The sequence below is a fragment of the Phyllobates terribilis genome, unplaced genomic scaffold (assembly GCF_046119375.1).
Source record: "Phyllobates terribilis strain yellow unplaced genomic scaffold, ASM4611937v1 Scaffold_123__1_contigs__length_5148117, whole genome shotgun sequence".
Lineage (NCBI taxonomy): Eukaryota > Metazoa > Chordata > Amphibia > Anura > Dendrobatidae > Phyllobates > Phyllobates terribilis.
Window position 1 is genome coordinate 636,943 of NW_027362883.1, and position 27,394 is coordinate 664,336.

Consider the following 27,394-nt stretch of genomic DNA (forward strand, 5'->3'; position numbering starts at 1 on the left):
TGGTTATCCATGCAAATGGAATTTAATTTATGTCGCGTCTTCTGACGCATTCAATTAAAAAAATCTGTTCTTATCAGTTTAATATCTGATACGTCCCCTATCTGGGGACCATATATTAAATGGATTTTTAGAACAGGGAGATGGAAAAAGAGCTTGCTCTGTCCACTCCACGCATTGACCTGGTATTGCAGTATCTCCAGGACCGGTGCACCCCTTCTTTAATGCAGTTTCTAAAATCAGAAAGAATTGAATTCAATGTTTTTTGTTCATTTTGCTTGTTTGTCGGATTTTGGGATGGACTCTTTGGCTTTGCTTTTCTTCTCCTCATTGGATTTTTCATGTTCAAAGTTGCAGAAGCCAGATTACAAGCTCATTTTGGTTCAACTTCAGCAACTGTGCATTGCATTGCCATGTAATGTGATGCAATGCTATCTTTCTAGCTCTCCCTTTTTACTTCCTTTTGGATAAACAGACATATTAGGCAAGCATTTTGGAGCTTTCACCTAAATAACTACAGGTGGTGAGATAAGCTGCACAATATAATTGACCTTTCAGTATATTGTTGCACACACACCATCTATTTAGCAAATGCCCTTGTTATCAACAGCAGCCTTTTAAACTCACCTGAGCTAACAGGTATGTGCGCTGGTTACTCTGCTGCGCTTAAAATTTCTTTTTTGGTTTGCTACAATGCCTTTTCTGAAACGTTGTCTCCTTCTGCTGGAACACTGACTTCTTTCATTTAATGCCTGCAGACTATAAAAGAGAACCCAACCCAAAAAGTTTGGTTGATTAGTCTGTGGCATTCTGTTAAACTGTTGCTTATGGCGGTCTCTGTGAGCTTCTCAGCGACATTCAGCCAGCCAGGTATCCTGCCTGCAGTAGATGGAATGTGGCAATGGAACGCTGGCTGCGCGTGTCATAATAGGCTCTGAGCCTTTATATACCTGTGCACAGCAGCAGCCACCTTCAGTCTGCTGCTGGACAGCCAGCAGCAGCAGCAGCAGGAGAGGTATGTAATCAGGAGCCCTCCTGCTAAGGGTAGACAGCTGCTCGTTCCACCCCACCCCCCGCCTTAATTGGTTCTCCTCCCTTCCAACGGTGTTGAGGCGGGTGGGAACAGCAGGGGGTGAAGGTGCTGTGTTTAAAGAGGTGGAGTTATGCAGATCTAAAACGCGTGGATTGCAGCAGCAGCAAGCCGAAAAGTGCAGGCATGTAAGGGATCTAGAGGTTGACAACATGTCTTCTTAACGGGAGTCCAGGAGCTCATCTCCACAAATGGACTTTTCAGGATCCTTGGGTGGCTCCGTAGTTTGAAACCAATTCTGGTTATTACTTCTTGGCCTTTTGGCTAAGATCAGGTGCAGTGATCTACCAGTTGCTGCCTTGGCCTTGGCTAGGAGGTGCCCAGGGTACCCGGCTCCTTGGCCTGGGGGGATCGCTTTGTCTAACGGCAGGGCTTCACCCTCCTGCTGCTATTGGGGAGTCGGATTAGTCCCTGGGCAACGAGAGGCGATCATCGTGTCACCACACATAGCTGTGGGGGGCAGTTCTTTTGGAGGAAGAAGATGGAGTTGACGAGGAAGAGGAACTGTTTACGGTTCTATGTGAAGACGGAGTTAGAGGATTTTTCGTTGGAGGAGAATCAGATCTTGGATATTCTGTTCAAGTATGGGACGATCATTGAAGAGGACATTTTTTGTATGCAAGAAATCAAGTTTAAAAAGGTATTTGACGTAACACTGAAGTCTGAAGAAAAGTGTATTTGTCTTCTCAAGAATTGGGAAGGAAAAGAAATTGGAGTTAATGCTCTTTTTGCTGGAAGGCCGAAAAAGGTGGTTATCTGTATGGATGACCCCTTTGTAGAGATGGAGGAAGTGATGGAGTTTTTGAAGCCATGGAGTATTTTGGTAAAATTCCAGAAGGACTACTTAAATAAAGTGGGAGTCTGGAATGGGAAGAGAAGTTTCCTAGTTTGGGAAAATGGACAAAATGAACTAAGTTTAGGAAGGATTGTTATAAATGGTAAATGTGGATTCAGTTATGTGGAAAATGGTAAAAGAAGAATTGATAATGGGAAACCTGGATTTTGTTATGAGGAAGGTGGGAAAAAAGAGGAGAAAGGGAAAAAGATATTTGAAGAATCGTTTGAAGATTGTAAAGAGAAAGAAGACAAAGATATACAAGTAGTTGAAAATAAGAAGGAGTTTGTGGGAGAGAAGCAGGAGTTCTCAGGAGTTGGGGACTCTATGTTTTGCAGACTGGAGAGAGTACCTAGAAGTAAAGACGTTAAGGAAAAAAGGAAGGTGGATGATAAGGGAAAAGAGAAAGTAATGCAGGATTGTGTTGATACCAGTGCTGAAGCTGAAGAAGATGAAAAGATTTTGCTGCAAGGTTTTGACTGGAAATTGTTGGACATGTCATGGAGGAAGAAGAAACGTGGAAGAAGAAAAATGTTGAGTTGATGTTTTTGTTGGAAGTTTTTTGTTGTTGATGTAAGGATATGTTATGTTATGTTTTATTTATTAATTATCATTAAATTTTCTTAAAAAAAACAAAAAGTTGAATTCGGATGATGAAGGCGTAGGCGACATTTTTTTGGTTATCCATGCAAATGGAATTTAATTTATGTCGCGTCTTCTGACGCATTCAATTAAAAAAATCTGTTCTTATCAGTTTAATATCTGATACGTCCCCTATCTGGGGACCATATATTAAATGGATTTTTAGAACAGGGAGATGGAAAAAGAGCTTGCTCTGTCCACTCCACGCATTGACCTGGTATTGCAGTATCTCCAGGACCGGTGCACCCCTTCTTTAATGCAGTTTCTAAAATCAGAAAGAATTGAATTCAATGTTTTTTGTTCATTTTGCTTGTTTGTCGGATTTTGGGATGGACTCTTTGGCTTTGCTTTTCTTCTCCTCATTGGATTTTTCATGTTCAAAGTTGCAGAAGCCAGATTACAAGCTCATTTTGGTTCAACTTCAGCAACTGTGCATTGCATTGCCATGTAATGTGATGCAATGCTATCTTTCTAGCTCTCCCTTTTTACTTCCTTTTGGATAAACAGACATATTAGGCAAGCATTTTGGAGCTTTCACCTAAATAACTACAGGTGGTGAGATAAGCTGCACAATATAATTGACCTTTCAGTATATTGTTGCACACACACCATCTATTTAGCAAATGCCCTTGTTATCAACAGCAGCCTTTTAAACTCACCTGAGCTAACAGGTATGTGCGCTGGTTACTCTGCTGCGCTTAAAATTTCTTTTTTGGTTTGCTACAATGCCTTTTCTGAAACGTTGTCTCCTTCTGCTGGAACACTGACTTCTTTCATTTAATGCCTGCAGACTATAAAAGAGAACCCAACCCAAAAAGTTTGGTTGATTAGTCTGTGGCATTCTGTTAAACTGTTGCTTATGGCGGTCTCTGTGAGCTTCTCAGCGACATTCAGCCAGCCAGGTATCCTGCCTGCAGTAGATGGAATGTGGCAATGGAACGCTGGCTGCGCGTGTCATAATAGGCTCTGAGCCTTTATATACCTGTGCACAGCAGCAGCCACCTTCAGTCTGCTGCTGGACAGCCAGCAGCAGCAGCAGCAGGAGAGGTATGTAATCAGGAGCCCTCCTGCTAAGGGTAGACAGCTGCTCGTTCCACCCCACCCCCCGCCTTAATTGGTTCTCCTCCCTTCCAACGGTGTTGAGGCGGGTGGGAACAGCAGGGGGTGAAGGTGCTGTGTTTAAAGAGGTGGAGTTATGCAGATCTAAAACGCGTGGATTGCAGCAGCAGCAAGCCGAAAAGTGCAGGCATGTAAGGGATCTAGAGGTTGACAACATGTCTTCTTAACGGGAGTCCAGGAGCTCATCTCCACAAATGGACTTTTCAGGATCCTTGGGTGGCTCCGTAGTTTGAAACCAATTCTGGTTATCGCTTCTCGGCCTTTTGGCTAAGATCAAGTGTAGTATCTGTTCTTATCAGTTTAATATCTGATACGTCCCCTATCTGGGGACCATATATTAAATGGATTTTTAGAACAGGGAGATGGAAAAAGAGCTTGCTCTGTCCACTCCACGCATTGACCTGGTATTGCAGTATCTCCAGGACCGGTGCACCCCTTCTTTAATGCAGTTTCTAAAATCAGAAAGAATTGAATTCAATGTTTTTTGTTCATTTTGCTTGTTTGTCGGATTTTGGGATGGACTCTTTGGCTTTGCTTTTCTTCTCCTCATTGGATTTTTCATGTTCAAAGTTGCAGAAGCCAGATTACAAGCTCATTTTGGTTCAACTTCAGCAACTGTGCATTGCATTGCCATGTAATGTGATGCAATGCTATCTTTCTAGCTCTCCCTTTTTACTTCCTTTTGGATAAACAGACATATTAGGCAAGCATTTTGGAGCTTTCACCTAAATAACTACAGGTGGTGAGATAAGCTGCACAATATAATTGACCTTTCAGTATATTGTTGCACACACACCATCTATTTAGCAAATGCCCTTGTTATCAACAGCAGCCTTTTAAACTCACCTGAGCTAACAGGTATGTGCGCTGGTTACTCTGCTGCGCTTAAAATTTCTTTTTTGGTTTGCTACAATGCCTTTTCTGAAACGTTGTCTCCTTCTGCTGGAACACTGACTTCTTTCATTTAATGCCTGCAGACTATAAAAGAGAACCCAACCCAAAAAGTTTGGTTGATTAGTCTGTGGCATTCTGTTAAACTGTTGCTTATGGCGGTCTCTGTGAGCTTCTCAGCGACATTCAGCCAGCCAGGTATCCTGCCTGCAGTAGATGGAATGTGGCAATGGAACGCTGGCTGCGCGTGTCATAATAGGCTCTGAGCCTTTATATACCTGTGCACAGCAGCAGCCACCTTCAGTCTGCTGCTGGACAGCCAGCAGCAGCAGCAGCAGGAGAGGTATGTAATCAGGAGCCCTCCTGCTAAGGGTAGACAGCTGCTCGTTCCACCCCACCCCCCGCCTTAATTGGTTCTCCTCCCTTCCAACGGTGTTGAGGCGGGTGGGAACAGCAGGGGGTGAAGGTGCTGTGTTTAAAGAGGTGGAGTTATGCAGATCTAAAACGCGTGGATTGCAGCAGCAGCAAGCCGAAAAGTGCAGGCATGTAAGGGATCTAGAGGTTGACAACATGTCTTCTTAACGGGAGTCCAGGAGCTCATCTCCACAAATGGACTTTTCAGGATCCTTGGGTGGCTCCGTAGTTTGAAACCAATTCTGGTTATCGCTTCTCGGCCTTTTGGCTAAGATCAAGTGTAGTATCTGTTCTTATCAGTTTAATATCTGATACGTCCCCTATCTGGGGACCATATATTAAATGGATTTTTAGAACAGGGAGATGGAAAAAGAGCTTGCTCTGTCCACTCCACGCATTGACCTGGTATTGCAGTATCTCCAGGACCGGTGCACCCCTTCTTTAATGCAGTTTCTAAAATCAGAAAGAATTGAATTCAATGTTTTTTGTTCATTTTGCTTGTTTGTCGGATTTTGGGATGGACTCTTTGGCTTTGCTTTTCTTCTCCTCATTGGATTTTTCATGTTCAAAGTTGCAGAAGCCAGATTACAAGCTCATTTTGGTTCAACTTCAGCAACTGTGCATTGCATTGCCATGTAATGTGATGCAATGCTATCTTTCTAGCTCTCCCTTTTTACTTCCTTTTGGATAAACAGACATATTAGGCAAGCATTTTGGAGCTTTCACCTAAATAACTACAGGTGGTGAGATAAGCTGCACAATATAATTGACCTTTCAGTATATTGTTGCACACACACCATCTATTTAGCAAATGCCCTTGTTATCAACAGCAGCCTTTTAAACTCACCTGAGCTAACAGGTATGTGCGCTGGTTACTCTGCTGCGCTTAAAATTTCTTTTTTGGTTTGCTACAATGCCTTTTCTGAAACGTTGTCTCCTTCTGCTGGAACACTGACTTCTTTCATTTAATGCCTGCAGACTATAAAAGAGAACCCAACCCAAAAAGTTTGGTTGATTAGTCTGTGGCATTCTGTTAAACTGTTGCTTATGGCGGTCTCTGTGAGCTTCTCAGTGACATTCAGCCAGCCAGGTATCCTGCCTGCAGTAGATGGAATGTGGCAATGGAACGCTGGCTGCGCGTGTCATAATAGGCTCTGAGCCTTTATATACCTGTGCACAGCAGCAGCCACCTTCAGTCTGCTGCTGGACAGCCAGCAGCAGCAGCAGCAGGAGAGGTATGTAATCAGGAGCCCTCCTGCTAAGGGTAGACAGCTGCTCGTTCCACCCCACCCCCCGCCTTAATTGGTTCTCCTCCCTTCCAACGGTGTTGAGGCGGGTGGGAACAGCAGGGGGTGAAGGTGCTGTGTTTAAAGAGGTGGAGTTATGCAGATCTAAAACGCGTGGATTGCAGCAGCAGCAAGCCGAAAAGTGCAGGCATGTAAGGGATCTAGAGGTTGACAACATGTCTTCTTAACGGGAGTCCAGGAGCTCATCTCCACAAATGGACTTTTCAGGATCCTTGGGTGGCTCCGTAGTTTGAAACCAATTCTGGTTATCGCTTCTCGGCCTTTTGGCTAAGATCAAGTGTAGTATCTGTTCTTATCAGTTTAATATCTGATACGTCCCCTATCTGGGGACCATATATTAAATGGATTTTTAGAACAGGGAGATGGAAAAAGAGCTTGCTCTGTCCACTCCACGCATTGACCTGGTATTGCAGTATCTCCAGGACCGGTGCACCCCTTCTTTAATGCAGTTTCTAAAATCAGAAAGAATTGAATTCAATGTTTTTTGTTCATTTTGCTTGTTTGTCGGATTTTGGGATGGACTCTTTGGCTTTGCTTTTCTTCTCCTCATTGGATTTTTCATGTTCAAAGTTGCAGAAGCCAGATTACAAGCTCATTTTGGTTCAACTTCAGCAACTGTGCATTGCATTGCCATGTAATGTGATGCAATGCTATCTTTCTAGCTCTCCCTTTTTACTTCCTTTTGGATAAGCAGACATATTAGGCAAGCATTTTGGAGCTTTCACCTAAATAACTACAGGTGGTGAGATAAGCTGCACAATATAATTGACCTTTCAGTATATTGTTGCACACACACCATCTATTTAGCAAATGCCCTTGTTATCAACAGCAGCCTTTTAAACTCACCTGAGCTAACAGGTATGTGCGCTGGTTACTCTGCTGCGCTTAAAATTTCTTTTTTGGTTTGCTACAATGCCTTTTCTGAAACGTTGTCTCCTTCTGCTGGAACACTGACTTCTTTCATTTAATGCCTGCAGACTATAAAAGAGAACCCAACCCAAAAAGTTTGGTTGATTAGTCTGTGGCATTCTGTTAAACTGTTGCTTATGGCGGTCTCTGTGAGCTTCTCAGCGACATTCAGCCAGCCAGGTATCCTGCCTGCAGTAGATGGAATGTGGCAATGGAACGCTGGCTGCGCGTGTCATAATAGGCTCTGAGCCTTTATATACCTGTGCACAGCAGCAGCCACCTTCAGTCTGCTGCTGGACAGCCAGCAGCAGCAGCAGCAGGAGAGGTATGTAATCAGGAGCCCTCCTGCTAAGGGTAGACAGCTGCTCGTTCCACCCCACCCCCCGCCTTAATTGGTTCTCCTCCCTTCCAACGGTGTTGAGGCGGGTGGGAACAGCAGGGGGTGAAGGTGCTGTGTTTAAAGAGGTGGAGTTATGCAGATCTAAAACGCGTGGATTGCAGCAGCAGCAAGCCGAAAAGTGCAGGCATGTAAGGGATCTAGAGGTTGACAACATGTCTTCTTAACGGGAGTCCAGGAGCTCATCTCCACAAATGGACTTTTCAGGATCCTTGGGTGGCTCCGTAGTTTGAAACCAATTCTGGTTATCGCTTCTCGGCCTTTTGGCTAAGATCAAGTGTAGTATCTGTTCTTATCAGTTTAATATCTGATACGTCCCCTATCTGGGGACCATATATTAAATGGATTTTTAGAACAGGGAGATGGAAAAAGAGCTTGCTCTGTCCACTCCACGCATTGACCTGGTATTGCAGTATCTCCAGGACCGGTGCACCCCTTCTTTAATGCAGTTTCTAAAATCAGAAAGAATTGAATTCAATGTTTTTTGTTCATTTTGCTTGTTTGTCGGATTTTGGGATGGACTCTTTGGCTTTGCTTTTCTTCTCCTCATTGGATTTTTCATGTTCAAAGTTGCAGAAGCCAGATTACAAGCTCATTTTGGTTCAACTTCAGCAACTGTGCATTGCATTGCCATGTAATGTGATGCAATGCTATCTTTCTAGCTCTCCCTTTTTACTTCCTTTTGGATAAACAGACATATTAGGCAAGCATTTTGGAGCTTTCACCTAAATAACTACAGGTGGTGAGATAAGCTGCACAATATAATTGACCTTTCAGTATATTGTTGCACACACACCATCTATTTAGCAAATGCCCTTGTTATCAACAGCAGCCTTTTAAACTCACCTGAGCTAACAGGTATGTGCGCTGGTTACTCTGCTGCGCTTAAAATTTCTTTTTTGGTTTGCTACAATGCCTTTTCTGAAACGTTGTCTCCTTCTGCTGGAACACTGACTTCTTTCATTTAATGCCTGCAGACTATAAAAGAGAACCCAACCCAAAAAGTTTGGATGATTAGTCTGTGGCATTCTGTTAAACTGTTGCTTATGGCGGTCTCTGTGAGCTTCTCAGCGACATTCAGCCAGCCAGGTATCCTGCCTGCAGTAGATGGAATGTGGCAATGGAACGCTGGCTGCGCGTGTCATAATAGGCTCTGAGCCTTTATATACCTGTGCACAGCAGCAGCCACCTTCAGTCTGCTGCTGGACAGCCAGCAGCAGCAGCAGCAGGAGAGGTATGTAATCAGGAGCCCTCCTGCTAAGGGTAGACAGCTGCTCGTTCCACCCCACCCCCCGCCTTAATTGGTTCTCCTCCCTTCCAACGGTGTTGAGGCGGGTGGGAACAGCAGGGGGTGAAGGTGCTGTGTTTAAAGAGGTGGAGTTATGCAGATCTAAAACGCGTGGATTGCAGCAGCAGCAAGCCGAAAAGTGCAGGCATGTAAGGGATCTAGAGGTTGACAACATGTCTTCTTAACGGGAGTCCAGGAGCTCATCTCCACAAATGGACTTTTCAGGATCCTTGGGTGGCTCCGTAGTTTGAAACCAATTCTGGTTATCGCTTCTCGGCCTTTTGGCTAAGATCAAGTGTAGTATCTGTTCTTATCAGTTTAATATCTGATACGTCCCCTATCTGGGGACCATATATTAAATGGATTTTTAGAACAGGGAGATGGAAAAAGAGCTTGCTCTGTCCACTCCACGCATTGACCTCGTATTGCAGTATCTCCAGGACTGGTGCACCCTTTCTTTAATGCAGTTTCTAAAATCAGAAAGAATTGAATTCAATGTTTTTTGTTCATTTTGCTTGTTTGTCGGATTTTGGGATGGACTCTTTGGCTTTGCTTTTCTTCTCCTCATTGGATTTTTCATGTTCAAAGTTGCAGAAGCCAGATTACAAGCTCATTTTGGTTCAACTTCAGCAACTGTGCATTGCATTGCCATGTAATGTGATGCAATGCTATCTTTCTAGCTCTCCCTTTTTACTTCCTTTTGGATAAACAGACATATTAGGCAAGCATTTTGGAGCTTTCACCTAAATAACTACAGGTGGTGAGATAAGCTGCACAATATAATTGACCTTTCAGTATATTGTTGCACACACACCATCTATTTAGCAAATGCCCTTGTTATCAACAGCAGCCTTTTAAACTCACCTGAGCTAACAGGTATGTGCGCTGGTTACTCTGCTGCGCTTAAAATTTCTTTTTTGGTTTGCTACAATGCCTTTTCTGAAACGTTGTCTCCTTCTGCTGGAACACTGACTTCTTTCATTTAATGCCTGCAGACTATAAAAGAGAACCCAACCCAAAAAGTTTGGTTGATTAGTCTGTGGCATTCTGTTAAACTGTTGCTTATGGCGGTCTCTGTGAGCTTCTCAGCGACATTCAGCCAGCCAGGTATCCTGCCTGCAGTAGATGGAATGTGGCAATGGAACGCTGGCTGCGCGTGTCATAATAGGCTCTGAGCCTTTATATACCTGTGCACAGCAGCAGCCACCTTCAGTCTGCTGCTGGACAGCCAGCAGCAGCAGCAGCAGGAGAGGTATGTAATCAGGAGCCCTCCTGCTAAGGGTAGACAGCTGCTCGTTCCACCCCACCCCCCGCCTTAATTGGTTCTCCTCCCTTCCAACGGTGTTGAGGCGGGTGGGAACAGCAGGGGGTGAAGGTGCTGTGTTTAAAGAGGTGGAGTTATGCAGATCTAAAACGCGTGGATTGCAGCAGCAGCAAGCCGAAAAGTGCAGGCATGTAAGGGATCTAGAGGTTGACAACATGTCTTCTTAACGGGAGTCCAGGAGCTCATCTCCACAAATGGACTTTTCAGGATCCTTGGGTGGCTCCGTAGTTTGAAACCAATTCTGGTTATCGCTTCTCGGCCTTTTGGCTAAGATCAAGTGTAGTATCTGTTCTTATCAGTTTAATATCTGATACGTCCCCTATCTGGGGACCATATATTAAATAGATTTTTAGAACAGGGAGATGGAAAAAGAGCTTGCTCTGTCCACTCCACGCATTGACCTGGTATTGCAGTATCTCCAGGACCGGTGCACCCCTTCTTTAATGCAGTTTCTAAAATCAGAAAGAATTGAATTCAATGTTTTTTGTTCATTTTGCTTGTTTGTCGGATTTTGGGATGGACTCTTTGGCTTTGCTTTTCTTCTCCTCATTGGATTTTTCATGTTCAAAGTTGCAGAAGCCAGATTACAAGCTCATTTTGGTTCAACTTCAGCAACTGTGCATTGCATTGCCATGTAATGTGATGCAATGCTATCTTTCTAGCTCTCCCTTTTTACTTCCTTTTGGATAAACAGACATATTAGGCAAGCATTTTGGAGCTTTCACCTAAATAACTACAGGTGGTGAGATAAGCTGCACAATATAATTGACCTTTCAGTATATTGTTGCACACACACCATCTATTTAGCAAATGCCCTTGTTATCAACAGCAGCCTTTTAAACTCACCTGAGCTAACAGGTATGTGCGCTGGTTACTCTGCTGCGCTTAAAATTTCTTTTTTGGTTTGCTACAATGCCTTTTCTGAAACGTTGTCTCCTTCTGCTGGAACACTGACTTCTTTCATTTAATGCCTGCAGACTATAAAAGAGAACCCAACCCAAAAAGTTTGGTTGATTAGTCTGTGGCATTCTGTTAAACTGTTGCTTATGGCGGTCTCTGTGAGCTTCTCAGCGACATTCAGCCAGCCAGGTATCCTGCCTGCAGTAGATGGAATGTGGCAATGGAACGCTGGCTGCGCGTGTCATAATAGGCTCTGAGCCTTTATATACCTGTGCACAGCAGCAGCCACCTTCAGTCTGCTGCTGGACAGCCAGCAGCAGCAGCAGCAGGAGAGGTATGTAATCAGGAGCCCTCCTGCTAAGGGTAGACAGCTGCTCGTTCCACCCCACCCCCCGCCTTAATTGGTTCTCCTCCCTTCCAACGGTATTGAGGCGGGTGGGAACAGCAGGGGGTGAAGGTGCTGTGTTTAAAGAGGTGGAGTTATGCAGATCTAAAACGCGTGGATTGCAGCAGCAGCAAGCCGAAAAGTGCAGGCATGTAAGGGATCTAGAGGTTGACAACATGTCTTCTTAACGGGAGTCCAGGAGCTCATCTCCACAAATGGACTTTTCAGGATCCTTGGGTGGCTCCGTAGTTTGAAACCAATTCTGGTTATCGCTTCTCGGCCTTTTGGCTAAGATCAAGTGTAGTATCTGTTCTTATCAGTTTAATATCTGATACGTCCCCTATCTGGGGACCATATATTAAATGGATTTTTAGAACAGGGAGATGGAAAAAGAGCTTGCTCTGTCCACTCCACGCATTGACCTGGTATTGCAGTATCTCCAGGACCGGTGCACCCCTTCTTTAATGCAGTTTCTAAAATCAGAAAGAATTGAATTCAATGTTTTTTGTTCATTTTGCTTGTTTGTCGGATTTTGGGATGGACTCTTTGGCTTTGCTTTTCTTCTCCTCATTGGATTTTTCATGTTCAAAGTTGCAGAAGCCAGATTACAAGCTCATTTTGGTTCAACTTCAGCAACTGTGCATTGCATTGCCATGTAATGTGATGCAATGCTATCTTTCTAGCTCTCCCTTTTTACTTCCTTTTGGATAAACAGACATATTAGGCAAGCATTTTGGAGCTTTCACCTAAATAACTACAGGTGGTGAGATAAGCTGCACAATATAATTGACCTTTCAGTATATTGTTGCACACACACCATCTATTTAGCAAATGCCCTTGTTATCAACAGCAGCCTTTTAAACTCACCTGAGCTAACAGGTATGTGCGCTGGTTACTCTGCTGCGCTTAAAATTTCTTTTTTGGTTTGCTACAATGCCTTTTCTGAAACGTTGTCTCCTTCTGCTGGAACACTGACTTCTTTCATTTAATGCCTGCAGACTATAAAAGAGAACCCAACCCAAAAAGTTTGGTTGATTAGTCTGTGGCATTCTGTTAAACTGTTGCTTATGGCGGTCTCTGTGAGCTTCTCAGCGACATTCAGCCAGCCAGGTATCCTGCCTGCAGTAGATGGAATGTGGCAATGGAACGCTGGCTGCGCGTGTCATAATAGGCTCTGAGCCTTTATATACCTGTGCACAGCAGCAGCCACCTTCAGTCTGCTGCTGGACAGCCAGCAGCAGCAGCAGCAGCAGGAGAGGTATGTAATCAGGAGCCCTCCTGCTAAGGGTAGACAGCTGCTCGTTCCACCCCACCCCCCGCCTTAATTGGTTCTCCTCCCTTCCAACGGTGTTGAGGCGGGTGGGAACAGCAGGGGGTGAAGGTGCTGTGTTTAAAGAGGTGGAGTTATGCAGATCTAAAACGCGTGGATTGCAGCAGCAGCAAGCCGAAAAGTGCAGGCATGTAAGGGATCTAGAGGTTGACAACATGTCTTCTTAACGGGAGTCCAGGAGCTCATCTCCACAAATGGACTTTTCAGGATCCTTGGGTGGCTCCGTAGTTTGAAACCAATTCTGGTTATCGCTTCTCGGCCTTTTGGCTAAGATCAAGTGTAGTATCTGTTCTTATCAGTTTAATATCTGATACGTCCCCTATCTGGGGACCATATATTAAATGGATTTTTAGAACAGGGAGATGGAAAAAGAGCTTGCTCTGTCCACTCCACGCATTGACCTGGTATTGCAGTATCTCCAGGACCGGTGCACCCCTTCTTTAATGCAGTTTCTAAAATCAGAAAGAATTGAATTCAATGTTTTTTGTTCATTTTGCTTGTTTGTCGGATTTTGGGATGGACTCTTTGGCTTTGCTTTTCTTCTCCTCATTGGATTTTTCATGTTCAAAGTTGCAGAAGCCAGATTACAAGCTCATTTTGGTTCAACTTCAGCAACTGTGCATTGCATTGCCATGTAATGTGATGCAATGCTATCTTTCTAGCTCTCCCTTTTTACTTCCTTTTGGATAAACAGACATATTAGGCAAGCATTTTGGAGCTTTCACCTAAATAACTACAGGTGGTGAGATAAGCTGCACAATATAATTGACCTTTCAGTATATTGTTGCACACACACCATCTATTTAGCAAATGCCCTTGTTATCAACAGCAGCCTTTTAAACTCACCTGAGCTAACAGGTATGTGCGCTGGTTACTCTGCTGCGCTTAAAATTTCTTTTTTGGTTTGCTACAATGCCTTTTCTGAAACGTTGTCTCCTTCTGCTGGAACACTGACTTCTTTCATTTAATGCCTGCAGACTATAAAAGAGAACCCAACCCAAAAAGTTTGGTTGATTAGTCTGTGGCATTCTGTTAAACTGTTGCTTATGGCGGTCTCTGTGAGCTTCTCAGCGACATTCAGCCAGCCAGGTATCCTGCCTGCAGTAGATGGAATGTGGCAATGGAACGCTGGCTGCGCGTGTCATAATAGGCTCTGAGCCTTTATATACCTGTGCACAGCAGCAGCCACCTTCAGTCTGCTGCTGGACAGCCAGCAGCAGCAGCAGCAGCAGGAGAGGTATGTAATCAGGAGCCCTCCTGCTAAGGGTAGACAGCTGCTCGTTCCACCCCACCCCCCGCCTTAATTGGTTCTCCTCCCTTCCAACGGTGTTGAGGCGGGTGGGAACAGCAGGGGGTGAAGGTGCTGTGTTTAAAGAGGTGGAGTTATGCAGATCTAAAACGCGTGGATTGCAGCAGCAGCAAGCCGAAAAGTGCAGGCATGTAAGGGATCTAGAGGTTGACAACATGTCTTCTTAACGGGAGTCCAGGAGCTCATCTCCACAAATGGACTTTTCAGGATCCTTGGGTGGCTCCGTAGTTTGAAACCAATTCTGGTTATCGCTTCTCGGCCTTTTGGCTAAGATCAAGTGTAGTATCTGTTCTTATCAGTTTAATATCTGATACGTCCCCTATCTGGGGACCATATATTAAATGGATTTTTAGAACAGGGAGATGGAAAAAGAGCTTGCTCTGTCCACTCCACGCATTGACCTGGTATTGCAGTATCTCCAGGACCGGTGCACCCCTTCTTTAATGCAGTTTCTAAAATCAGAAAGAATTGAATTCAATGTTTTTTGTTCATTTTGCTTGTTTGTCGGATTTTGGGATGGACTCTTTGGCTTTGCTTTTCTTCTCCTCATTGGATTTTTCATGTTCAAAGTTGCAGAAGCCAGATTACAAGCTCATTTTGGTTCAACTTCAGCAACTGTGCATTGCATTGCCATGTAATGTGATGCAATGCTATCTTTCTAGCTCTCCCTTTTTACTTCCTTTTGGATAAACAGACATATTAGGCAAGCATTTTGGAGCTTTCACCTAAATAACTACAGGTGGTGAGATAAGCTGCACAATATAATTGACCTTTCAGTATATTGTTGCACACACACCATCTATTTAGCAAATGCCCTTGTTATCAACAGCAGCCTTTTAAACTCACCTGAGCTAACAGGTATGTGCGCTGGTTACTCTGCTGCGCTTAAAATTTCTTTTTTGGTTTGCTACAATGCCTTTTCTGAAACGTTGTCTCCTTCTGCTGGAACACTGACTTCTTTCATTTAATGCCTGCAGACTATAAAAGAGAACCCAACCCAAAAAGTTTGGTTGATTAGTCTGTGGCATTCTGTTAAACTGTTGCTTATGGCGGTCTCTGTGAGCTTCTCAGTGACATTCAGCCAGCCAGGTATCCTGCCTGCAGTAGATGGAATGTGGCAATGGAACGCTGGCTGCGCGTGTCATAATAGGCTCTGAGCCTTTATATACCTGTGCACAGCAGCAGCCACCTTCAGTCTGCTGCTGGACAGCCAGCAGCAGCAGCAGCAGGAGAGGTATGTAATCAGGAGCCCTCCTGCTAAGGGTAGACAGCTGCTCGTTCCACCCCACCCCCCGCCTTAATTGGTTCTCCTCCCTTCCAACGGTGTTGAGGCGGGTGGGAACAGCAGGGGGTGAAGGTGCTGTGTTTAAAGAGGTGGAGTTATGCAGATCTAAAACGCGTGGATTGCAGCAGCAGCAAGCCGAAAAGTGCAGGCATGTAAGGGATCTAGAGGTTGACAACATGTCTTCTTAACGGGAGTCCAGGAGCTCATCTCCACAAATGGACTTTTCAGGATCCTTGGGTGGCTCCGTAGTTTGAAACCAATTCTGGTTATCGCTTCTCGGCCTTTTGGCTAAGATCAAGTGTAGTATCTGTTCTTATCAGTTTAATATCTGATACGTCCCCTATCTGGGGACCATATATTAAATGGATTTTTAGAACAGGGAGATGGAAAAAGAGCTTGCTCTGTCCACTCCACGCATTGACCTGGTATTGCAGTATCTCCAGGACCGGTGCACCCCTTCTTTAATGCAGTTTCTAAAATCAGAAAGAATTGAATTCAATGTTTTTTGTTCATTTTGCTTGTTTGTCGGATTTTGGGATGGACTCTTTGGCTTTGCTTTTCTTCTCCTCATTGGATTTTTCATGTTCAAAGTTGCAGAAGCCAGATTACAAGCTCATTTTGGTTCAACTTCAGCAACTGTGCATTGCATTGCCATGTAATGTGATGCAATGCTATCTTTCTAGCTCTCCCTTTTTACTTCCTTTTGGATAAACAGACATATTAGGCAAGCATTTTGGAGCTTTCACCTAAATAACTATAGGTGGTGAGATAAGCTGCACAATATAATTGACCTTTCAGTATATTGTTGCACACACACCATCTATTTAGCAAATGCCCTTGTTATCAACAGCAGCCTTTTAAACTCACCTGAGCTAACAGGTATGTGCGCTGGTTACTCTGCTGCGCTTAAAATTTCTTTTTTGGTTTGCTACAATGCCTTTTCTGAAACGTTGTCTCCTTCTGCTGGAACACTGACTTCTTTCATTTAATGCCTGCAGACTATAAAAGAGAACCCAACCCAAAAAGTTTGGTTGATTAGTCTGTGGCATTCTGTTAAACTGTTGCTTATGGCGGTCTCTGTGAGCTTCTCAGCGACATTCAGCCAGCCAGGTATCCTGCCTGCAGTAGATGGAATGTGGCAATGGAACGCTGGCTGCGTGTGTCATAATAGGCTCTGAGCCTTTATATACCTGTGCACAGCAGCAGCCACCTTCAGTCTGCTGCTGGACAGCCAGCAGCAGCAGCAGCAGGAGAGGTATGTAATCAGGAGCCCTCCTGCTAAGGGTAGACAGCTGCTCGTTCCACCCCACCCCCCGCCTTAATTGGTTCTCCTCCCTTCCAACGGTGTTGAGGCGGGTGGGAACAGCAGGGGGTGAAGGTGCTGTGTTTAAAGAGGTGGAGTTATGCAGATCTAAAACGCGTGGATTGCAGCAGCAGCAAGCCGAAAAGTGCAGGCATGTAAGGGATCTAGAGGTTGACAACATGTCTTCTTAACGGGAGTCCAGGAGCTCATCTCCACAAATGGACTTTTCAGGATCCTTGGGTGGCTCCGTAGTTTGAAACCAATTCTGGTTATCGCTTCTCGGCCTTTTGGCTGAGATCAGGTGCAGTGATCTAACGGTTGCTGCCTTGGTCTTGGCTGAGAGGTGCCCGGGGTACCCGGCTCCTTGGCCTGGGGGGATCGTCTCACCTTTTGGTGGGACTTCACCCCCCTGCTGCTATTAGGGAGCTGGCTTAGTCCCCGGGCAACAAGTTGCGATCCCCAGGCGAAAGGCCGAGCCCGTAGTGACGGTAAGCCTTTGCCACTTTGGTGAGATGCCTTGTTCATTTCAATTTTCCACTGGCTCCGGCCAGATCAGGAACTCGGTGCGTATCGAGGTTCCAGCAAACCATGTCGGATATGACAACCCCCGTGAGTTCTATGTACAGATTTTGAGAGATCTGTTGAACGTGAAAGATCATGATGTTTACTGCCTGCAGGAGAAGGGGCAGAGTACATATATTCTCACGTTCTCGACCAAGGTTGCCTGCCAGCACTTTTACGAATGCGTTAAGGGCCACCGCAACAGCAAGCTGTTGGACGGAGTGATTTTTACGGGTCTATATGGCGGAGTTGACGTTCCCCTTGTGGTATACATGTTTAACCCCCATGTGTCCACAGATGATATTGAGCTTTTTCTGAGCAGATATTGTACATCTGTCAGATTTACGGGGAACGTCAAAGGTCGGAGCGGTTTCTGGAATGGGAAACGACGCTTTATGGTACGCTTCAGACTTGACCCTGGGGGTGTAGAAGGCCTTATGCACCCCCCCTCCACAGTGGTGCTGGGAAGAGACCATGGCTACCTCTTCTATGATGGACAACCATTCAGGTGTCGTAGGTGTGGTGACCTTGGTCACATACAGAGCGATTGTAAGAACGAGCGGATGAGTCAGTGCCACAATTGTGGACAATGGGGTCATGCCTCAAAGGACTGTAAGAACAGTAAGACCTGCAGTGGGTGCGGAATGTCTACTCACCTGTTCAGTAATTGTCCGATGCGGACAAGGTCTCGTGGTGGCTCTCGGGCGCCTGCGGCTAGTTCCGCAGGAGTTCCTGCTGATGCCAGCAGGGTCAGCCCGGGTGACCCCAGAAAAAGCTTTGTGGACATTACTAAAGGTCAAAAACAGTCTGACTCAGTCGATGCTCAGTCGGTACCTTTGCGGAAAAACCCGGCCTCTGTAGCCGAGGTCACGCCTTTGCCTACTCCTGCAGGGGTCCAGGTTTCACCTGGTGGGGAGATGGCACCTTCTCAGAGCGGAAATGAGAGGGAACCAAAAAAGAGGCGAAAATCTGGAGCTGTTGGTACCAATCCAGATGTCCATCCAGATACCCCTGCTGATGCCAGCACAGATGTTGGACCAGATGTCTGCCCTGATGCCAGTCCAGACGGATGCCCTGATGCCAATCCAGATGGATGCCCTGATGCCAATCCAGACGGATGCCCTGATGCCAATCCAGATGGATGTCCTGATGCCAACCCAGATGGATGCCTTGATGCCAGTCCAGATGGATGTCCTGATGCCAGTCCAGATGGATGTCCTGATGCCAGTCCAGATGGATGTCCTGGAACCATTCCTGATGGATGTCCTGTTGCCTGCCTGGATGATAGAGGTCGTGCAGTGGTTGGTGAACCTGTTGCTGGTCCTGATGGTCATCCTGCTCCGGAGATGATGTCCCTTGGTGCTCCTGGAGGGTCTGCGGGTATTCCACCTGCTGCAGTGCCTGGTGAGGATCGGGTGGATTCGGAGGATCGGATGGATCTCAGCGCCAGTGGTAAGAGAAGTCGTGAAGAGGCACAGGAGGAGCATAACCTGCCTCAGATGTCCCGTAAAGTCTTTCTATCTAGTGCTGCAAAAATTCTCAGCCCAGAGGGGACTAACTTAATTGAGGATTTCACGGACTCAGATGAAACGGACAGTTTACGAACTGTGTCATCCCTTCCTTCACCTTCTCTGTCACAAATTATTGATTCAGATTCAGAGTATAATGAATCAATAAAAAACACCTAACATGGCAGAAATCCGTGCTGCCTCACTAAATGTGAGAAGCCTAAAGAGCCCTGTTAGACGGGCTGCTTTGTTTGCTTGGTTACTGACTCTGAACTTTGACATTTTTTTCCTGCAAGAATGCGGTATTGATCACGATTTGTCATACCCCAACTTAAAAATGGACTGGTCAGCAGGACCCTCTATTTGGTCAGGGTCCAATGAAAATAAAGCTGCCGGGGTTGGGATTTTATTCAAATGTCAAAATGTTAATGTTTTATCCATCACTGAAATAGTTCCAGGTCGTGCCTTATCAACTCATGTTATTTTAAATGGTTTTACCTGTCGTCTTATTAATGTTTATGCATCCCCAGAGAAAAATGAGCGTGCTTCCCTTTTTAATGTCATCCCTTTGTTTTAATCAGGTCCGTCCCCTGTGATAGTGGGAGGGGATTTTAACTGTGTCATGTTGGGGGAGGGGAGGAGTGGAGGTGATACTAATGGAAGAACAGACAAAACATCCAGTCTGTTAAAACATTTGACAACGGACCTCAAATTATTAGATGCTTGGAGAAAGTCCTACCCTACTGACCCTGGGCATACATGGAGGGGTAGAGGGATGTCATCTCGTATTGATTTTATTTTTTCCTCTTCTGATGTTTTTAAACCTAGGAATGCTGGTCTAATAGAAAATATTTTTTCTGATCATGTATTACTATACAATGTATTGCAAACTCCACAGGAAGCAAAAGTTGGAAAAGGTATGTGGAAATTGAATGTGCTCTTATTAGAAGACGAACTGGTAAGGGCGGAGTTTTATGCAAAGTATGAGAGTTGGAGAAGACGGAAACACCCAAATCAGAGTATGTTGGGGTGGTGGGAGTGTGTTAAAACCCGTATTAAAGAATTTTTTATTAAAATTGGTAAAAGGAAGGCACGTGAAAAAAGGAAATGTTTTAAAGATTTTAATGTCAGGATGCAAACTCTCCATAAGCTTAAGGGGTGGGGAGTGCCTGGTGTGGATGGTGAGATTGCCAAGATCCAGACAGAAATCCAAAAATTCCTGGAACAAAAGGGTAAAGAAATTATATTTAATGCCCGTGTGAAATATTTGGAAGAGGGTGAGACCTGCTCAAGGTTCTTCTTTAAAAAAATGAGTGACAAAAAACAAGTGATTACTGAGCTAGAAGGACAATCTTCCACTGAGAGCATTTTAGAGCATACTGCTAATTTTTATAGAGATCTTTTTAGTATTAAAAATGTTGATGAACCTGCTTTTACAGAGAATCTTAATGTTTTATCCCAGTTTTTAAATAAAGATGACCAGATTTTTTTAGCTAAAGAACTTTTACCCAGTGAAATTGAAGAGACCCTTAAGAGTTTTAATAAAGGTAAGGCTCCTGGATCAGATGGCCTTCCTATTGAATTTTATCTTTGCTTTTGGGATCTAATTAAGGAGGATTTTATACAAGTAGTTTGTGAAGCCTCTAAGGCTGATTTATTACCATATTCATGGCGTAAAAGTATGATTACATTAATTTTTAAGAAAGGTGATAAATCAAAGTTGGAGAATTGGAGGCCTATTTCACTATTAAATACAGACTACAAGATTTTAGCTAAAGTTGTTGCTGGTCGTCTTAAAGCAGTTATTAAAAATGTAATTCATCCAGATCAGGTTTGTGGTGTCCCCGGGAGATCAATCTGGGAGCATCTAAACCTAATTCGTGATCTTATCTGGTTTCAAAAAGATAGAAAACAGCCACTAGCTATTTTATCTTTGGATTTTATGAAAGCGTTTGATAGGGTCTCCCACTTTTATCTTTTTAAAGTTATGGGAAAGATGGGGTTCCCTGATTCTTTTATTCAGAAAATTGCGCTTTTATACAAACAGTCATCTGCCCGGATTTTAGTCAATGGTTTTTTAACTAGAGAGGTGGAGCTTCTTTCCGGTGTTAAACAAGGTTGCCCCATGTCCCCACTTTTATTTGTCTGCTCCATTGAGCCACTGTTGTGCCTGCTGCGTCGGGACAAGGTGGTTAGGGGCATTTTTATTCCGGGTGGGGGTGGACAACAAGTTAAAGCCATTGGATATATGGATGACATATCTGTATATGGCACTAGCTCAGCATCTATTAACAGATCAATTCTAATTACTGAAATTTTTAGTGCTGGGTCTGGGTTTAAGTTGAATATAAATAAATGTGACTGTATGATTATGGGTCAATGGGAGTCAGATCCGCCTAGGGTTCCCACACAAACAGTAGGAATCAAGATCCTGGGTGTCTTGTTTAATCCTGCTAATGATGGTATTGAAAACTGGGATTTGGTTTTGAATAAATTAAATCAGAAGATCTCTTTATGGCAAACTCGAAAACTAACAATGGAGGGCAAGATTCTTGTAATTAAAATGGTTTTGCTTCCTAACATTTTGTATGCCGCTATGGTTTTTCCCCCTAATTCTCTGTATCTTAAAAGACTTATGAAGCCCATGTTTTATTTTCTGTGGGGATCCAAAATGGAGAAATTGAGGAGGGAGGTGGTATGTAAAAGCAAGAAAAATGGGGGTAAAGGGTTCCCTGATTTAAAATTGTTTTTATTTATCAAGTTTTTTGTATTTTGTTGCAAAAGCTTGAATAATGTTGGGGCTTTCTCTTGTTTTCTTAGATATACAACTGGGTTTCTTTTCCGAAAGTTGAACTTCAGTATGACTGTTAATTGTCCTTTTCTCTTATCTCCCCCTAAGCATTACAAGATCTTGGAGAAGGTCATTTCAGAATATGATCTGACCCAAGTTGATCGTCAGCTTTTATTTGATCAACGTAAGTTAACAGTTATTTGTAAGGGACATGAGGAGATGGAGGATGTGTCTAATTTTTCCATCTCCAGGTGCCGCCTAGTGTGGAACAACGTGGCCTGTCCTGCACTTAGCAACTCACAAAAGGATTTAGCTTGGCAGGTTGTTCACCAATGTCTCCCTACGAGAGCTTTTCAGCATCATAGGGGGCTGGTGGCTAGTGCTAGATGTCCCAGAGAAAGATGCGCCCCAAACGAGTCAGTGTTTCATTTACTGTGGGATTGCCCCTACGCACAAGAGCTATGGCAGACGGTGGGCACCCTCCTAAAATGGATATGTGGTATACAAACCCTTAATTGTGACATTATAATATATGGGATAATTAATTGCCCAACCATGAAACAAGCACGAGTCGCATGGCTTATAATAAACTGTTTAAAAGAAGCTTTATGGAAAGTGCGCAATATATTATTGTTTAAACGTGAATTTATTCCTGTCAAAGATTGTATTGGGCTTGCTCTTTGTGAAATGTTTACATACTACCTGAGAGATTGTAAAAAGATGGGAATCAATGAAGCAAAAAAGCTATGGTGTTTGCAAATTTGGAATATGTATTTATTTATGTAAATTATATGCAAAACTGTGTTTTATGTTTTTATGCTTTTAAGTGCATTTTAATTCTGACTCTGTATTAGTTTTATGTCATATTTTATTCCAGTATTTGTGATTTGTTTCAAATATTGTATCGGATATGTTCTTTGTGAAAAGTTTTCATACTACCTGATTGTAAAAAGATAAAGTTAAAAAGCTATGGTGTTTGCATTTGACATATGTATTTATTTATGCAAATTATATGCAAAACTGTGTTTTATGATTTTTATGCTTTTATGCGCTTTTTAAATCTGACCTTGTATTTGTTTTATGTCATATTTTATTCAAGTCTTTGTGATTTGTTTGTAATTTATGATGTATGTCTGATTTAAATAAAGCTTGTTTGAAAACGGATCTGTTCTTATCAGTTTAATATCTGATACGTCCCCTATCTGGGGACCATATATTAAATGGATTTTTAGAACAGGGAGATGGAAAAAGAGCTTGCTCTGTCCACTCCACGCATTGACCTGGTATTGCAGTATCTCCAGGACCGGTGCACCCCTTCTGTAATGCAGTTTCTAAAATCAGAAAGAATTGAATTCAATGTTTTTTGTTCATTTTGCTTGTTTGTCGGATTTTGGGATGGACTCTTTGGCTTTGCTTTTCTTCTCCTCATTGGATTTTTCATGTTCAAAGTTGCAGAAGCCAGATTACAAGCTCATTTTGGTTCAACGTCAGCAACTGTGCATTGCATTGCCATGTAATGTGATGCAATGCTATCTTTCTAGCTCTCCCTTTTTACTTCCTTTTGGATAAACAGACATATTAGGCAAGCATTTTGGAGCTTTCACCTAAATAACTACAGGTGGTGAGATAAGCTGCACAATATAATTGACCTTTCAGTATATTGTTGCACACACACCATCTATTTAGCAAATGCCCTTGTTATCAACAGCAGCCTTTTAAACTCACCTGAGCTAACAGGTATGTGCGCTGGTTACTCTGCTGCGCTTAAAATTTCTTTTTTGGTTTGCTACAATGCCTTTTCTGAAACGTTGTCTCCCTCTGCTGGAACACTGACTTCTTTCATTTAATGCCTGCAGACTATAAAAGAGAACCCAACCCAAAAAGTTTGGTTGATTAGTCTGTGGCATTCTGTTAAACTGTTGCTTATGGCGGTCTCTGTGAGCTTCTCAGCGACATTCAGCCAGCCAGGTATCCTGCCTGCAGTAGATGGAATGTGGCAATGGAACGCTGGCTGCGCGTGTCATAATAGGCTCTGAGCCTTTATATACCTGTGCACAGCAGCAGCCACCTTCAGTCTGCTGCTGGACAGCCAGCAGCAGCAGCAGCAGGAGAGGTATGTAATCAGGAGCCCTCCTGCTAAGGGTAGACAGCTGCTCGTTCCACCCCACCCCCCGCCTTAATTGGTTCTCCTCCCTTCCAACGGTGTTGAGGCGGGTGGGAACAGCAGGGGGTGAAGGTGCTGTGTTTAAAGAGGTGGAGTTATGCAGATCTAAAACGCGTGGATTGCAGCAGCAGCAAGCCGAAAAGTGCAGGCATGTAAGGGATCTAGAGGTTGACAACATGTCTTCTTAACGGGAGTCCAGGAGCTCATCTCCACAAATGGACTTTTCAGGATCCTTGGGTGGCTCCGTAGTTTGAAACCAATTCTGGTTATCGCTTCTCGGCCTTTTGGCTAAGATCAAGTGTAGTATCTGTTCTTATCAGTTTAATATCTGATACGTCCCCTATCTGGGGACCATATATTAAATGGATTTTTAGAACAGGGAGATGGAAAAAGAGCTTGCTCTGTCCACTCCACGCATTGACCTGGTATTGCAGTATCTCCAGGACCGGTGCACCCCTTCTGTAATGCAGTTTCTAAAATCAGAAAGAATTGAATTCAATGTTTTTTGTTCATTTTGCTTGTTTGTCGGATTTTGGGATGGACTCTTTGGCTTTGCTTTTCTTCTCCTCATTGGATTTTTCATGTTCAAAGTTGCAGAAGCCAGATTACAAGCTCATTTTGGTTCAACTTCAGCAACTGTGCATTGCATTGCCATGTAATGTGATGCAATGCTATCTTTCTAGCTCTCCCTTTTTACTTCCTTTTGGATAAACAGACATATTAGGCAAGCATTTTGGAGCTTTCACCTAAATAACTACAGGCGGTGAGATAAGCTGCACAATATAATTGACCTTTCAGTATATTGTTGCACACACACCATCTATTTAGCAAATGCCCTTGTTATCAACAGCAGCCTTTTAAACTCACCTGAGCTAACAGGTATGTGCGCTGGTTACTCTGCTGCGCTTAAAATTTCTTTTTGGGTTTGCTACAATGCCTTTTCTGAAACGTTGTCTCCTTCTGCTGGAACACTGACTTCTTTCATTTAATGCCTGCAGACTATAAAAGAGAACCCAACCCAAAAAGTTTGGTTGATTAGTCTGTGGCATTCTGTTAAACTGTTGCTTATGGCGGTCTCTGTGAGCTTCTCAGCGACATTCAGCCAGCCAGGTATCCTGCCTGCAGTAGATGGAATGTGGCAATGGAACGCTGGCTGCGCGTGTCATAATAGGCTCTGAGCCTTTATATACCTGTGCACAGCAGCAGCCACCTTCAGTCTGCTGCTGGACAGCCAGCAGCAGCAGCAGCAGGAGAGGTATGTAATCAGGAGCCCTCCTGCTAAGGGTAGACAGCTGCTCGTTCCACCCCACCCCCCACCTTAATTGGTTCTCCTCCCTTCCAACGGTGTTGAGGTGGGTGGGAACAGCAGGGGGTGAAGGTGCTGTGTTTAAAGAGGTGGAGTTATGCAGATCTAAAACGCGTGGATTGCAGCAGCAGCAAGCCGAAAAGTGCAGGCATGTAAGGGATCTAGAGGTTGACAACATGTCTTCTTAACGGGAGTCCAGGAGCTCATCTCCACAAATGGACTTTTCAGGATCCTTGGGTGGCTCCGTAGTTTGAAACCAATTCTGGTTATCGCTTCTCGGCCTTTTGGCTAAGATCAAGTGTAGTATCTGTTCTTATCAGTTTAATATCTGATACGTCCCCTATCTGGGGACCATATATTAAATGGATTTTTAGAACAGGGAGATGGAAAAAGAGCTTGCTCTGTCCACTCCACGCATTGACCTGGTATTGCAGTATCTCCAGGACCGGTGCACCCCTTCTTTAATGCAGTTTCTAAAATCAGAAAGAATTGAATTCAATGTTTTTTGTTCATTTTGCTTGTTTGTCGGATTTTGGGATGGACTCTTTGGCTTTGCTTTTCTTCTCCTCATTGGATTTTTCATGTTCAAAGTTGCAGAAGCCAGATTACAAGCTTATTTTGGTTCAACTTCAGCAACTGTGCATTGCATTGCCATGTAATGTGATGCAATGCTATCTTTCTAGCTCTCCCTTTTTACTTCCTTTTGGATAAACAGACATATTAGGCAAGCATTTTGGAGCTTTCACCTAAATAACTACAGGTGGTGAGATAAGCTGCACAATATAATTGACCTTTCAGTATATTGTTGCACACACACCATCTATTTAGCAAATGCCCTTGTTATCAACAGCAGCCTTTAAAACTCACCTGAGCTAACAGGTATGTGCGCTGGTTACTCTGCTGCGCTTAAAATTTATTTTTTGGTTTGCTACAATTCCTTTTCTGAAACGTTGTCTCCTTCTGCTGGAACACTGACTTCTTTCATTTAATGCCTGCAGACTATAAAAGAGAACCCAACCCAAAAAGTTTGGTTGATTAGTCTGTGGCATTCTGTTAAACTGTTGCTTATGGCGGTCTCTGTGAGCTTCTCAGCGACATTCAGCCAGCCAGGTATCCTGCCTGCAGTAGATGGAATGTGGCAATGGAACGCTGGCTGCGCGTGTCATAATAGGCTCTGAGCCTTTATATACCTGTGCACAGCAGCAGCCACCTTCAGTCTGCTGCTGGACAGCCAGCAGCAGCAGCAGCAGGAGAGGTATGTAATCAGGAGCCCTCCTGCTAAGGGTAGACAGCTGCTCGTTCCACCCCACCCCCCGCCTTAATTGGTTCTCCTCCCTTCCAACGGTGTTGAGGCGGGTGGGAACAGCAGGGGGTGAAGGTGCTGTGTTTAAAGAGGTGGAGTTATGCAGATCTAAAACGCGTGGATTGCAGCAGCAGCAAGCCGAAAAGTGCAGGCATGTAAGGGATCTAGAGGTTGACAACATGTCTTCTTAACGGGAGTCCAGGAGCTCATCTCCACAAATGGACTTTTCAGGATCCTTGGGTGGCTCCGTAGTTTGAAACCAATTCTGGTTATCGCTTCTCGGCCTTTTGGCTAAGATCAAGTGTAGTATCTGTTCTTATCAGTTTAATATCTGATACGTCCCCTATCTGGGGACCATATATTAAATGGATTTTTAGAACAGGGAGATGGAAAAAGAGCTTGCTCTGTCCACTCCACGCATTGACCTGGTATTGCAGTATCTCCAGGACCGGTGCATCCCTTCTTTAATGCAGTTTCTAAAATCAGAAAGAATTGAATTCAATGTTTTTTGTTCATTTTGCTTGTTTGTCGGATTTTGGGATGGACTCTTTGGCTTTGCTTTTCTTCTCCTCATTGGATTTTTCATGTTCAAAGTTGCAGAAGCCAGATTACAAGCTCATTTTGGTTCAACTTCAGCAACTGTGCATTGCATTGCCATGTAATGTGATGCAATGCTATCTTTCTAGCTCTCCCTTTTTACTTCCTTTTGGATAAACAGACATATTAGGCAAGCATTTTGGAGCTTTCACCTAAATAACTACAGGTGGTGAGATAAGCTGCACAATATAATTGACCTTTCAGTATATTGTTGCACACACACCATCTATTTAGCAAATGCCCTTGTTATCAACAGCAGCCTTTTAAACTCACCTGAGCTAACAGGTATGTGCGCTGGTTACTCTGCTGCGCTTAAAATTTCTTTTTTGGTTTGCTACAATGCCTTTTCTGAAACGTTGTCTCCTTCTGCTGGAACACTGACTTCTTTCATTTAATGCCTGCAGACTATAAAAGAGAACCCAACCCAAAAAGTTTGGTT

General features: G+C 43.9%; 15 non-coding genes and 1 pseudogene across 15 annotated transcripts; all 16 read left to right on the top strand.

The window, feature by feature from the left end:
- Positions 1 to 29: 29 nt before the first annotated feature.
- LOC141202502 (U2 spliceosomal RNA) lies at positions 30 to 216 on the top strand. Its single transcript, XR_012273774.1, has one exon. It is a non-coding gene; the product is annotated as a U2 spliceosomal RNA (small nuclear RNA).
- Positions 217 to 2,628: 2,412 nt separating this feature from the next.
- On the top strand, positions 2,629 to 2,815 carry LOC141202503 (U2 spliceosomal RNA). Its single transcript, XR_012273775.1, has one exon. It is a non-coding gene; the product is annotated as a U2 spliceosomal RNA (small nuclear RNA).
- Positions 2,816 to 3,930: 1,115 nt separating this feature from the next.
- Positions 3,931 to 4,121, top strand: LOC141202941 (U2 spliceosomal RNA). Its single transcript, XR_012274086.1, has one exon. It is a non-coding gene; the product is annotated as a U2 spliceosomal RNA (small nuclear RNA).
- Positions 4,122 to 5,236: 1,115 nt separating this feature from the next.
- LOC141202942 (U2 spliceosomal RNA) lies at positions 5,237 to 5,427 on the top strand. The gene has a single exon (XR_012274087.1). It is a non-coding gene; the product is annotated as a U2 spliceosomal RNA (small nuclear RNA).
- A 1,115-nt stretch (positions 5,428 to 6,542) lies between these two features.
- Positions 6,543 to 6,733, top strand: LOC141202943 (U2 spliceosomal RNA). The gene has a single exon (XR_012274088.1). It is a non-coding gene; the product is annotated as a U2 spliceosomal RNA (small nuclear RNA).
- Positions 6,734 to 7,848: 1,115 nt separating this feature from the next.
- On the top strand, positions 7,849 to 8,039 carry LOC141202944 (U2 spliceosomal RNA). Its single transcript, XR_012274089.1, has one exon. It is a non-coding gene; the product is annotated as a U2 spliceosomal RNA (small nuclear RNA).
- Positions 8,040 to 9,154: 1,115 nt separating this feature from the next.
- Positions 9,155 to 9,345, top strand: LOC141202446 (U2 spliceosomal RNA). Its single transcript, XR_012273718.1, has one exon. It is a non-coding gene; the product is annotated as a U2 spliceosomal RNA (small nuclear RNA).
- A 1,115-nt stretch (positions 9,346 to 10,460) lies between these two features.
- On the top strand, positions 10,461 to 10,651 carry LOC141202832 (U2 spliceosomal RNA). The gene has a single exon (XR_012273984.1). It is a non-coding gene; the product is annotated as a U2 spliceosomal RNA (small nuclear RNA).
- A 1,115-nt stretch (positions 10,652 to 11,766) lies between these two features.
- Positions 11,767 to 11,957, top strand: LOC141202945 (U2 spliceosomal RNA). Its single transcript, XR_012274090.1, has one exon. It is a non-coding gene; the product is annotated as a U2 spliceosomal RNA (small nuclear RNA).
- A 1,118-nt stretch (positions 11,958 to 13,075) lies between these two features.
- On the top strand, positions 13,076 to 13,266 carry LOC141202946 (U2 spliceosomal RNA). The gene has a single exon (XR_012274091.1). It is a non-coding gene; the product is annotated as a U2 spliceosomal RNA (small nuclear RNA).
- Positions 13,267 to 14,384: 1,118 nt separating this feature from the next.
- LOC141202947 (U2 spliceosomal RNA) lies at positions 14,385 to 14,575 on the top strand. Its single transcript, XR_012274092.1, has one exon. It is a non-coding gene; the product is annotated as a U2 spliceosomal RNA (small nuclear RNA).
- A 1,115-nt stretch (positions 14,576 to 15,690) lies between these two features.
- Positions 15,691 to 15,881, top strand: LOC141202948 (U2 spliceosomal RNA). The gene has a single exon (XR_012274093.1). It is a non-coding gene; the product is annotated as a U2 spliceosomal RNA (small nuclear RNA).
- Positions 15,882 to 22,729: 6,848 nt separating this feature from the next.
- LOC141202574 (U2 spliceosomal RNA) lies at positions 22,730 to 22,902 on the top strand (annotated as a pseudogene).
- Positions 22,903 to 24,017: 1,115 nt separating this feature from the next.
- Positions 24,018 to 24,208, top strand: LOC141202949 (U2 spliceosomal RNA). Its single transcript, XR_012274094.1, has one exon. It is a non-coding gene; the product is annotated as a U2 spliceosomal RNA (small nuclear RNA).
- A 1,115-nt stretch (positions 24,209 to 25,323) lies between these two features.
- On the top strand, positions 25,324 to 25,514 carry LOC141202951 (U2 spliceosomal RNA). Its single transcript, XR_012274096.1, has one exon. It is a non-coding gene; the product is annotated as a U2 spliceosomal RNA (small nuclear RNA).
- A 1,115-nt stretch (positions 25,515 to 26,629) lies between these two features.
- Positions 26,630 to 26,820, top strand: LOC141202225 (U2 spliceosomal RNA). The gene has a single exon (XR_012273506.1). It is a non-coding gene; the product is annotated as a U2 spliceosomal RNA (small nuclear RNA).
- Positions 26,821 to 27,394: the final 574 nt, after the last annotated feature.